This window comes from Humulus lupulus, chromosome 9 (genome assembly GCF_963169125.1).
Source record: "Humulus lupulus chromosome 9, drHumLupu1.1, whole genome shotgun sequence".
In the NCBI taxonomy this organism is placed as follows: domain Eukaryota; kingdom Viridiplantae; phylum Streptophyta; class Magnoliopsida; order Rosales; family Cannabaceae; genus Humulus; species Humulus lupulus.
Genome location: NC_084801.1, coordinates 111,936,760 through 111,950,341, shown reverse-complemented (window position 1 = coordinate 111,950,341; position 13,582 = coordinate 111,936,760).

Sequence of the window (13,582 nt, the reverse complement as noted above, 5' to 3'; positions counted from 1 at the left end):
GTGGAAAAGCCCTTACTGCGGAGGGTGTTGAAGACCAAATATGGAAGGAAGGCGCTGTAATGTGTGATGTTCGGAGGATGGTGCCTCCCTTCACTAGTTTTGGTTGAGGTAGTGGCCCCAGTGAGCAGAAAAGAAAGGCCCTGGATTCTTTTGTTCCTCCCGGACCAGACAGGAGGGCATGGGGTTCCTATGGTGGTCGTCAGGGCGGGGGAGAGAACTGGAGAAGCTTCCCAGAGTGTGCACGGTGTAGGTGATTCCATCTGGGAGAGTGTAGAGTCAGAGCATGTTTTTTTTAGTGGGAGTGTTAGTCACTTGAGGAAATTGTCCACAAGTCAAGAAAGAGGAGCCAAAGAAGAGCGACAATCTCACTCCATCCAAAGTGTATGCCTTGACCCAGACCGAAGCTGAGGCTAGTCCCTCAGTCGTGATAGTTCAGATTTCTAGTGCTGGTTCTTCATTTACTGCATTGATTGATTTAGGAGCTACTCATTCATTTGTAACTGCTAGAGTGATAAACCATCTGTGTAGACCTTGTGATTTGTATGCTAAGGGATTTAGAATTTTGTTGCCGACTGGGGAACTGGTAGTCTCTAGGAGGTGGGTTAGAGTGTTACCAGTAGAGATAGACAGTAGGGAGTTGTCTGTGGATCTGATAAAACTGGTGATGGATGATTTTGATATGATATTGGGAATGGATTGGTTGGCAAAATATGGGGCAATGATAGACTGCAAGTGAAGGATGGTGACTCAGCAACATTCATTGATTTGATGAATAGGGTATTTAGGGATTATTTAGATAAGTTGGTAATTGTGTTCATTAATGACATATTGGTGTACTTCCAATCAGAAAGAGAACACGAGCAACATCTTCGTTTGGTACTACAAAGGCTGGAGGAGCATAAGTTGTATGGTAAGTTTAGTAAGTGTGAACTCTGGTTACCCCTAGTAAAAATTATGGGCCATATTGTGAGTAAGGAGAGGATTATGGTGGATCCACCCAAGACATGGGCAGGGAAAGATTGGCCAAGACCAAGTAGTGTACCAGAGGTTACAAGCTCCCTGGGGTTAGCTGGGTACTATCGGCGATACGTCGAGGGATTCTCCAGAATAGCAACACCATTGACTGAGTTAACGCAAAAGAAGACAAATTTTATCTGAATAGATAGATGTGAGAACAATCTCAAGGAGTTGAAGCGGACTTATTACTATGCCGGTACTAAGTCTTCCATCAGACAAGGAAAAATTTGTGGTCTACTGTGATGCTTCAAGGTAGGGTTTGGGTTGTGTACTGATGCAAGTTGGAAAGGTGATAGCCTATGATTCAAGATAGATGGAGGAGTATGAACAGAGGTATCCCACTCAGGACCTGGAACTGGAAGCGGTGGTATTCACACTAAAGGTATGGAGGTACTACCTATCTGGAGAAAAGTGCAAAATATACACTGACCATAAAGTTTAAAGTATTTCTTCACTCAAAAGGATTTGAATATGCACCAAAGGAATTGGCTGGAGTTTGTAAATGACTATGATTATGAGATTTTGTACCATCTAGGGAAGGCAAATGTGGTGGCTGACGCATTGATTCGAAGAGGTTCAAGACAGTTGTTCATTTAAAAATAGATATCAGAAAAGTTAGTTGAAGAAATGATGAGGCGAGAATTGAACTGGTAGTTGGTCAGCTATCCAACACTACCATTTATTCTACACTACCTGAGAGAATCAGAGAAGTGCGGAAGGAGGATCCTTAGTTGAAGAAACACAGGAGGGAGAATGTCTTAGCTGGATTGGCTAGAGGCTTTACTATTTCAGAGGCAGATTTGTTGAGGTATAAAAATCAGATTTGCATTCCAATGGATTCTGGTATCAAGCAAGAGATTATGGATGAGTCTCATACCACTCCTTATTCCCTACATCCGGGCAAGACAAAAATGTACCAAGATCTCAAGGCTCTGTATTAGTGGCCAGAAATGAAGAAAGATGTGGTTAATTATGTGGCCAAGTGTTTAATCTGTTAGCAGGTGAAGGCTGAACACCAGCGGCTAGTGGGGTTGTTACAACCTTTTGGTATTTCCAAGTGGAAATGGAAAGACATTACCATGTACTTTGTAGGATGCTTTCCCAGGATGGTGGGGCAACATGACTCGGTATGGGTGCTAGTGGACATATATACCAAGTCAGCTCATTTTCTGCCTGTGACGGCAAACTATACTGTGAATCAGTATACAGAGCTATATGTGATGGAGATTGTACATCTCCATGGGGTTCCAAAATCTATAGTATCGGACCGAGATCCCATTTTTACCTCAAAGTTTTGGGAAAGCCTATAGAAGGCTATGGGCACGCAGTTGAGATTCAGTACAGTCTATCATCCTCAAACGGATGAACAGTTTGAGAGGATGATTCAAATACTAGAAGACATGTTGCAGGCCTGTGTATTATATTTTGGGGGACCTTGGAGTGTGTATCTCCCTTTGATTGAGTTTTCTTATAATAACAATTATCAGAAAACTATCAGAGTAGCTCCGTATGAAATGTTGTATGGGAGGAAATGCAGATTTCCCATTCATTGGGATAAGATGGGTGAGAGAAAGTATTTAGGTCCTGATGCACTTCAAAGGACTAATGAGGCAATTGAGAAGATTAGAGCTCGAATGCTCGCCTCCCAAAGTAGACAGAAGAGTTACTCAGACTTGAAACATAGAGCTGTAGAGTTTCAAGTAGGTGACTATGGGTTTCTTAGAATTTCTCCTTTGAGAGGAGTGAAATGATTTGTAGTGAAAGGAAAATTAAGTCCTAGGTTTGTTGGCCCATTTGAGATTCTGGAACAAGTTGGAGAGGTTACTTACACCTTAGCTATGCCTCCAACTTTATCAGGGGTTCACAATGTGTTTCATGTGTCTAGGTACATATCAGGTCCTCCACATTTGTTGAGTTATGAAAACCTAGAGTTGGATCAGGATTTGTCTTATGAGGAGAAACCAGTTCAGATCCTAGAAAGAAAGGGTAAAGTCTTGCAAAATAAGACCATTGACTTAGTGAAAGTGTTGTGAAGAAACAACAAAGTAGAAGAGGCAACTTGGGAGCTTGAGTCAGATATGTGGGGTCGGTATTCTGAGCTATTCAGGTAAAATTTCGAGAGAAATTTTTTTGTGAGGAGGGGATAGTTTTAATGTCCCAATTTCCCTAATAAGGCTTAGTGCCTTGATTAGGGGGCTAGGAGGGCAATAATTAATTTAATTGCATTATTATGTGATGATATGCATGATTATATGAATTATGTGAGTTGTATTATAATATGATTATATTAGCATGTTTAGGTGTATAATTTTGACTCGTTGAGGGTATAAATGTGATTGTATGTGTGTGTTTATGAGTGAGACAACATTATTATGTGAATATATTTGCAATATTCAGCTCAAGGTAATCCTAGTGAGCGAATTAGCGGAATAGTCACATCGGGGTTAAATACCCAGCTTGTGGTGAGCCTAGGGGTATTTTGGGAACTTAGTGCGTATTCGGGATTTACCGGGTAGTGGGTAGTTATGTGAAAATTATTTGGGTATGTCAGGAATTGATTGGGAATTTATAGGACTACTCGAGGATTAGCGGGAAACGTGGCTAATGACCATTTCACCCTTGAGAGCATTGAAGGGAAACTTTAGGATGAGGGGCATTTTGGTCCTTTTCTAGGCATTGGCTAGGTTTAGATATATTGGAGGACCCTAGAAGCTAAGGAAATATAGAAGGAAACACTTGGTCTCTCTCTCTCTCTCTCTCTCTCTCTCTCTCTCTCTCTCTCTCTCTCTTGAGGCTTTGGGAGACTTTGGGATTTTTGAGGAGGAAGGTTTGAAATTTGAGGATGTGAATTGGGGATTCAAAGCTAGGAGAATGACTAAAGGCAGCTAGAGGTCGTGATTACAGTAAGGTATGACTTATGCCCTGGTTTTGAGAGAATATTTGTTTTGGTTGATTTTCTCAGGTTTAAAATTTAGTTATGATTTTGAGTTTATGTGAGGGTATGGAATTGTTTTTGGGGTCATTGTGATGCCTAGGCTATGTTATTGAGAGTTCTAGACTCAATTTTAGTTTGGATTCATGTTTAGAGTGAGTTTTGATGATTTTTTTCAGGGGAAAATGCACGAATGTGCTGGAAATTCCGAGTTTGCGGGGTCATGCTGCGGCATTGTTCTTGGAGCGCCATGGCCCGCAAGAACTCAGAGGCCTAGGGGTTCAATGAGTTGCATTAGCGTCGCGACGCTGGGTAGTTTGCATCGCAGTGCGTGTCCAGGGAAATGCCTAGGAATGCTCTCTGACTTATAGAGGGTCGTAGTGCCTCTAAGGAGCGTCGCGTCTAAAATAGAAAATGTTGGCCCAACGGGGTTTTTAAGCTTGGGAACTCAAACCTATAGGCTAAGGATGGTTCTACTACCCGGTTTAGTAGAATTCGAGGTCCCAGAGGCTAGAACTATGTCTCGAAGTCCTTATTTACCTGACATTGATGGAGGTTCCATATTATTGTGACCTAGGGCTAATCCGGGCGTTTAACAGGGATCGTATCTAGGCTTACCTAAAGCTTGCATAGTTCAGGTAAGAAAACTGTTTATGCACGTAGAGCAGGGCATGGCCTGATTATCTATGCTTTTATTATGCTTAATGTTATGTACAAATATTGTGTCATATATATGTTTGTGACTGATCGGCAAGGGCCAGGATCGACAATTGGCATGATGAATGTCGATCACCATGGCAAGGTCATCTAAGTGTAATTTTCCAGTTCTTTTCCTATGTCTTCTGAGTATATCCTAACCCAACAAAAGTCTATTTTTCCCTTTAAACTTATTAATCCTCTAGGGGCTCTAAAGGGTAAAACAATCATTTTCCCCCGGTTCCCGCTAATACCTCAAATGTTCCTACCATTAATTAATTAACCCTGTCACATCTAATTAGTTACCAAATATATATTCATTACTCAATAAATCCCAAAATACCCCTAAGCTCCCCCCGAGCCGGGTACTTAAACCCCGCTGGGACTATTTCGCTAATCCTCTCACTAGGACCGTCTCAAGCCATATGCTGTAAATATATCCATATAATAGTGTGGTCTCAACCATATATCACGTAAGATCACATTTATGCCCTCAATGGGCCAAAATTACAAGTATACCCTTATAAGCTCTAAAGGGCCCACATGCATATCTAACACTCATAAACATGCATATCATATATTGTCATAATCATATTAATCATGCATGCCATATAGTCACGCATTTAACCAATTAAACACACATATAAACCAATTATTCCCTCCCGGCAAACTAATCAAGGCACTAAGCCCTATTAGCAATTTTGGGTGTTTACACTAAGGGTGTCGTACTCACCCGCTCAGTTAGGACCATGAACTTGGTGTTTGGTAATGCACATTGACCGGCTTAGGCCGCTGCTGTGAATTTTAATTGAAACATGTGGATTGTCTGTTGTCTTTAATTAGTTATGCACTTATTAAAATAAATTATTATATGCTATGCTAGTGAAGTTTTCTTGCTGGACCTTGGATCACAAGTGCTCTATGGTGCAGGGAAGGGCAAGGAAAAGGCTGTCCAACCATGAGTTGGAGGACTTGAGCAGTGCGTACCTGTTTGGACTACCTGCCCGCCACGGTTGGGGTACTTTTGATGAGCACAGTGTAAATGCCTGATTTTTTCACCTAGGTCGACTGTATAGTGACTTTTGAGTTGTAAATATGTCTTAAAAAACATTATGGGATCCCAATGTAACTCTTTTATGATCTTAATGAAAGTTTAAATCTTTTATATATAAATTTTATTAAAATGAGTCTTTGCTTTAATCTAATTACACTTTTGGGTCTAACACCTCGATTAGCGAGTCAAATACACATTTTAGAACCATATGGTAACGACTCTAGGGTAGTAGGTAACCATATGGTAACCAAGGTTTTCACATCTAATTCAATGTAACTTAATGCCACGAGAATTTTCACCTTAATCCGTCCACTACTCATGGGCCTTAGTCTTTGAGACTTAGGACTTTATTTATCTAGTTGCTTCAACTAGGGACTTGTGCTTGACTTCTGGAAACTCGAGTCTCGTCGACTCACCTAGTATTATGATGCTTTTAAGCACTTAGTGTTGCTTCCCAAGATCGCGGTCCTTAGGAGTAATTTTAATGCACTATCAAGTGGGAGCACTCTATGTGTCCTTACACCCATGAGTTCCAACAACTCGGGTCTTCGGAGGTCAATCTTGCTTAGGATTCAAAGATAGAGTGTTACTCCTTAGGCGCGTGGTCCTCGAGAGGTTACACTGAGTAATTTTTACAAATTCTCCCCTAAGTATAGATTACTTGGTTTTTGGAAATCGGAAACTCGTTGTCAGTCGTCGGGCTCATAGTCTCCAAGACATGGGTCGAGTTCTCTGCCCCTCTAGGAAAGGCCTTGTGATCGTGTCTTCGGCAACTTGATGCTTGCGCTCGAATACGAGGAGACTCGGGGCTTGAGAACTGGTTACTACTCCTCGGGTGTGCAATCCTCTAGAGGTACCCAGATTTCATAGATCATTTCATTCTTGCAAGTCTTGACACTAAGCCTACTCTACTCACGACAAGCTTAGTTTCCTAGGTCATGCTCCGTGAGCACAGCTGGTCCAGTTTTTGGTAAATTGAAGCTTGCGCCCAAGTACTGCTTACTCAGGCTTTCGTTAACTTTTCAAGATTTAGGAACTAGTTAGTGCTCCTCGGGTGCATGCTCCTCGGGAGATAACCTTAAGTCCACTCTCGTGTTACTTGGATTCTTTTTTTAACTCTAGGGTTTGTTCCCCAGATTTTCTATCTTCGAGATCTTGTGACACTTGGCCTACTCCGCTCATAACAAGCTTAGTTTCCTAGGTCATGGATCTTCCAACACTAGGGTAAGCTCCCTAGGACATGACACTAGGCCTACTATGCTCATGACATGCTTAGTTTTTTATTTCCTTTTAGTGCTACTGTATGGGCACATAGTCCTTGAGAGGTTACACAGAATAGAGTTGCCCTCTGAGTATAAATGACTCATGGATCTATTCGCCTAGTGGAAGTCGGGACATGTAGTTGGTCCTCGGGAGACAACTCAAGTTCTCTGCCCATAGGTTACTTTGTATTTTATCCTACTTACACCATCTTTGACACTAGGCTTGCTCCGCTCATGATAAGCTTAGCTTCCTAGGTCACGCTCCGCGAGCCTGCTTATTCCAGCTTTGACACTAGGCTTGCTCCGCTCATGATAATCTTAGCTTCCTAGGTTACGCTCTGCAAGCATGCTTACACCAGCTTTGACACTAGGCTTGCTCCCCTCATGATAAGCTTAGCTTCCTAGGTCATGCTCCTTGAGCGGTTATCCTATGAGGAGACCCAACTATTCCCCCTTAGTGATCGGAGACTAATCTGCATTCACTTGTCTAGGCCAATGAGTGGGTACACCTCCGGAAGCTAAATCACTAAATTAAAATTTAAAATACATGCAGTTTCTTTTAATTTTGTCTATCGTGTTTTGCACACACGATTTCAATTAATTGTTCCCCGGAGGCTACAAAATGATTATTAAACTTAGAAAATGCATTGCTTATATTACTAGTAATACCAATGAAGCTACTCGACATTCCAAGCATGGGGCGCTAGCTCCCTACCTAGTCGGGCCAGCTTGAATGTCCCTGGACACACGATGCTCTCGACTTGATACAGGCCTTCCCAGTTAGGGCCCAATACTCTAGCATCAGGATCTCAGGTGGCTAAGAAGACTCTTCACAACACCGAATCTCTGACCCCGAACTTCCTATCCTTCACTTTAAAGTTGAAATATCTGGCCACCTTTTGCTAGTAGGACGCTACTCGAAGCTGTGAAGCTTCATGGAGCTCCTCCACAAGGTCTAGAGTTTCTTGAAGTAAAGTGTTGTTTGTGATCAAATCGTACGTATCTCGTCAGTGTGTGGAGATTTCTGCCTCGACTGGGAGCATGGCTTCATATCCATAGGCCATGAAGAATGGCAAGTGGCTATTAGAGGTCCTAGCAGTGGCTCAATAACTCCATAATGCCTTAGGAAGCTCCTCAGGCTAGGCTCATTTCACCAGTCCCAACCTCTTCTTTAGGGTGGCTTTTAGCGTCTTGTTGACAACTTCCAGCTGTATGTTTCCTTGCGGGTGGACTACGAAGGAAAAAGTCTTCATAACTCCATGCCTTTGACAGAAGTCTGTGAACAACTCACTTTCAAATTGTAGGTCATTGTCTGAGACTATCTTTTTCGGGAGCCCGTAGCGGCAAACGATGTTCTTAATGATGAAGTCTAGTGCCTTCTTGGAAGTGTTCATAGCCAGAGGTTCAGCTTCGACCCACTTCATGAATTATCCGACCGCCATAATAGCAAACGTCACTCACCCCTTTCCAGTGGGCAAGGACCCGATAAGGTAAATCCCCCAGACAGCGAAAGGCCAAGGACTTGTCATCTGGGTGGGCTCATTTGGAGGACCTCGGGGTATGTTTGTCAAGGTTTGGCACTTGTCAAACTTCTTGACGTAGTCCATCGCATCACTATTCATAGTGGACCAGAAGTACCCTTATCTTAAGATTTTCTAGGTGAGGCCTGCCCCCTAGGGTGGTCCCCGCAAAAGCTCTCATGTACTTCTCAGAGTATAAGGCTGGTTTCCTGCATGGACGCACAAGGGAGAAGGGGCAACAAATATCCTGGCATGTACAACTTTCTGTACATTATAAAGTACCAGAGGACTTGGTAAAGTAGCTTTCGAGCTTCTTTCTATTCCTGCGGGAACTCTCTAGAGACTAGGTACTTCATTTAGAACCATATGGTAACCAAGGTCATATCATGTACGTAATCAATAACGCGATTGGTATATTTCATTGGGACAGAAGAAATAATGTGATTGGTATCATCGTATGTGGGATGAAAATAACAAAAGAGTGGTAAGTGAGAGTTAATTGATATATAGAAATAAATAACCCATTATGATCAATCATGTCATGTGAAATCAAGACCAAACATTCTATCCACAAAATGTAGTTTTATATGCTCAAGTCGAGTTTCCATCTAGAAAAGAAAGATAGAGAAAGAGAGGTTAGCTAGCTAGGGCTACATATATGTATGTACATTATTATTATGTAGATATGCATATAAATATATATATATAATAAGATAAATTGGTGAAAATGATTTTTTTTAAGTGATTTTGTACTCTGATCTATTTTTAATAATTTTTTGCAAAATGACGTTTCTCTAAAATTTGACCAGTTGTTTAAATTTTTTGACCAGCTGTCTAAAATTTTCGACTAACTGTTTGAATTTTTTGACCACCCGTCTAAATTTTTGACTAGATGTCTAAATTATGAGAGATTATTTGACAAATAATTATTTCAATTATGCTAGAGTGCAAAATAATTTAAAAAAAAAATACGTGACTCTACTAAACGACTCATATAATAATGTGAACTCATGACTAATAAAAGTAGCTTTTATATGCTGCGTTGACTATATGACTTGACCAAAGATATATCCAATAAACTGAAGTCATAGAGCAATGGCTATAAGAATGGTAATAATGTATATGGAGACGCACTAATTAAAGGAATTGACATGTAATATAAGGACAAATAAATATAAGGCTGTTTTATTTTTTCTATATTCTTTGAAACATGCTTCCCATCGTATCTTTTTCTCTCTCTAGAATGAATGTGTGGAGAGGTTTATTATTATTATTGTTCCATTCTTTTATATAAGCATATTTTGAACTTTATGGGGACAAAGTCAAAGAAAGTAGTTTAAATATTAATTCTTGTAATGCTATTAAAGGTGCTTTAGAAATGTAGAATAAGGTTTCAAATACAAGTGCTTCTAATTCTGCCATATTTCTAGAATTCTTAGGTCTTGAGAATAAATCATTTATTAGTAAATATTTAGGCATTTCTCAATGCTTTAATCGATCTAAAAAGTTTTTGTTTGATTTTTTAGTAGATAAGGTTAAAGCTTTTGTACATTTTTGGAATAATAAATGTTTCTCCAGGGTCGGTAGAGAAGTTTTACTTAAGGCAGATATCCAGGCAATACCTTCTTATGCAATGTCATTTTTTAGGATTCCTGTAAGCATTTGTAATCAAATAGAATCTTTAATAGCTAAATTCTGGTGGGCCTCAACAGGAGCTAATAATAAAATAAATTAGAAAAAGTGGTCATCTTTATGTTTTTCCAAATTTTTTGGGGCCTGGGATTTAGATCTTTAACTCATTTTAATCAGGCATTGTTAGCTAAACAAGCTTGGAGAATCCTTCAAAATCCTAATTCCTTATTAAAAGCTAGATATTTTATCCTAAATAATATTTTAGAGGCTAAAAAAGGTCATTCTCCTTCTTTTGTTTGGCAAAGTTTACTTTGAGGAAGATACCTTCTTAACAGGGCTTAATATGGAAAATTGGTAATGGTAATTCGGTTAGATCTACTCAAGACTATTGGATTCCTAACTTTTGGTATATATCATATAATTTCCAGACTGTCGTTTTATTTCTCCACATCGTTGTTGGGATGTTGATAAATTGAATAACTATTTTTCTATTGATATTGTGTCTTCAATTCTTACTATTCCTCATACTTCCTTTCATAAAATTGATTCCATTATTTGGAGCCAAACTTCTTTTAAACTATTCTTTGTCAAATCGGCTACCATCTTGCTATGTCCTCTAATCTTACCCATTCTTCTTCCAATCAGAAATGTTCTAAAAAATGGTGGTCACACCTCTAGCACTCCAATGTGCTACCCCAAGTTAAACATTTTACTTGGAGAGAATTTTCCCATTTGTTACCCTCTGCTTCTAATCATTTTTCAAAGAAAATTACGCATGACCCAACATGTGCTTTTTGTGATGTGCTCAAAAAAGTTGGAAGAATTCTAAATTTATACTCTTTTAGGATGCATCAAATACTGGATATATCAAAATTTATTATGTGTGCTTTTGAATCCTTACCAAGTCAAAATTTAAAAACCTTCTTTGTTTAATCTGGCCTATTTGGAACAATAAAAATTCTATACTTTTCATGAATTCAGCTTTTCCTCTAAGGGAGGTACCAAGTTGAGCTACTTCTTACCTTCAAAACTACTATGAAGCTCAGGAAAATAATAAATCTGTTAAAGAATACAAAGTCAAGAGATCGAATGTTCAATAGATTCCTCCCCCAACTAATAAACTAAAAGTAAATATAGTTGCAGCAGTAAATGCTAAAAGTGTCATAGTAGGTTTTGGAGCTGTGGTTCGAGATCATAAAGGAAAAGTGTTGGCTGGTTTTGCAGCTCCCACCAAACGAACTATTCGCCAACGGTCATGGAATCTCAGGTGCTTTTACGCACCCTTGAGTGGTGTAGTGCAATTTCATTACATACTAACCTTGTTGAAATGGATTCTAAAGCTGTAATTGATAGACCTAGGCAAACTAGTCAATATTTGTCTCTATTTTTAGATATTGTAAAGGATATTAATACATTATTGTCTTCCTTCCCTGGTTTGCATCTTTATTATGTCCCTAGAGAAGTCGATGTATCGGCTCACAAAATTGCTAAAAGTGTACTAGAGTTAGATAATAAGGTTGATTGGAATGGCTCGATTCCAAACTTGTTATCAGTATTGTAATTTGCTTCTTGTACTTATTGATTCTATTTAATGGAAGTACAATTCCCCTTTTTACAAAAAAAAAAAATCAGTAGTTTAGAATCTGTAAATCACAAAGTGAGCTACACATTTTTCTTTTTTAATTTGAGTAAAAAGTTGAGACTTTTTTGGCAGACATGTCTCTACTCTCTACAATGAAAGTGTTGGGAAAACTTATACAAGATCTTGTTTATTTTCATGTGGATCTTATATTAAACAAATTAATATAACATAACCTAGAACATATTACTAAAATTAAATTCAAACATAAATAATGATAAGAACAATTACATTATACGTAACAGAATGAATGAGTCATTCATTCAGTTTCTCTAACCCTTGTATCCTTTCAGTTGCAAAGTATTTCCAAGAAACTGAACCGTTCTTCAATTTTCTTCACAGCCTTCCGAAGTATCCTTAGAATACCCTAGATTAGGGTGAGAAATTCTCAACACATGAGATAGATACAGAGAGAAGAAGAGAAAAGAATAATGAAGCTTAGAAAATGTCTTATGTTTGTAGAGAGAATCTAAAACCTACTAGATCTTCTGATCTTCTCAGAAACAAGTCTTTATCATCTGTTTTCAACTCTCACTATCATTCCTTTTATAGACTCAATTAGGCCATTTAATTTAATTAAAAAATCAATAAAATTATAAATAATATCAGCCTTAGGTCGAAATTATCATGGGCTTTAGGCCCGTGAAATTTTCCATTTAATTATAAGATCGTTGGACTTAAAATCAAGGTCTGTATTATTTTCTATTAATTAATTAATTAAATAATTTTTTAAATCCTATATGAAATTAATTATTTATAATTTGAACATTGATTTTAACTTATTTATTAATTTAGATACCAATTTATCTTAATTAATAAATCTGCCCAAATTTCTCTTTTCTCCTCTAAATTACATAACTCTGTGAAACTATAAAAAATTGACCTAGTCAACTTTGATAATTCTAATTGATAATTAAATCAATTAATTGAGGCTATCTAGATGATTTTATCCAAGGTACAATGGAGACCATGAGCCTATGAATCAAGCTCCATTAAATTATCATAAATCTAACAAATAAATTTACTAACTTATTAATTCCTCGTGACTCCACTAAAGCTTAGAATTGCACTCTTGAATGCATAGAAAGCTCTATACCAAATATAAATACGTTATTAATCATCAATTTTTACACCCATAATTGTCACTTAATCCACTATAGACGATCTATAATGAGATGGTACTATAATATCGCTTTATCCCTCATTGAATTTATCCTTAAAATATATAGTTTCTTGTAAATGATATTTCATTAAACTAATATTAATTAGTGAAATGAGATCTCTATCATTTAGCACCTTGAACCAAACTAAAAGGAAACCATTGTTTCACTTCTTCATCAGATGCTATAGATGTTCATGTCTATGATTAACACTCGCATTCAATTATACTACCAAGTTCCCAAGATATAAGTATGGGCTAGTCCGTAGGGTAAGCTGGTAATGAACAAGTCAAAGAACTCAAATAATACAATTAGTTAGAATACTAACTGATTAGAATTGAGATTGAATTGACCTATGGTCAACTATATGTTTTGACTAGAATAGATAATAATGATATGTTTACTTATCCTCTCTACTATCAATATCGGTCCAGTCCGATGTAACATATACATCCGATCTTATCTGCTTTGCTAATGTTTTTGAAAGAACATAACACTGCGATGTGTAAGTAGATCATATCATAGATTGGCAAGTCAGTGTAAATCATGTGCACTGAATAATCTTAGGACTAACTTATTTTGAACATATAATCATATTTATATCTCACTGTGATTACGTCACTATAAATATGATTAGCTATATGCTCAGGATTTAATAGAAGTTTATATT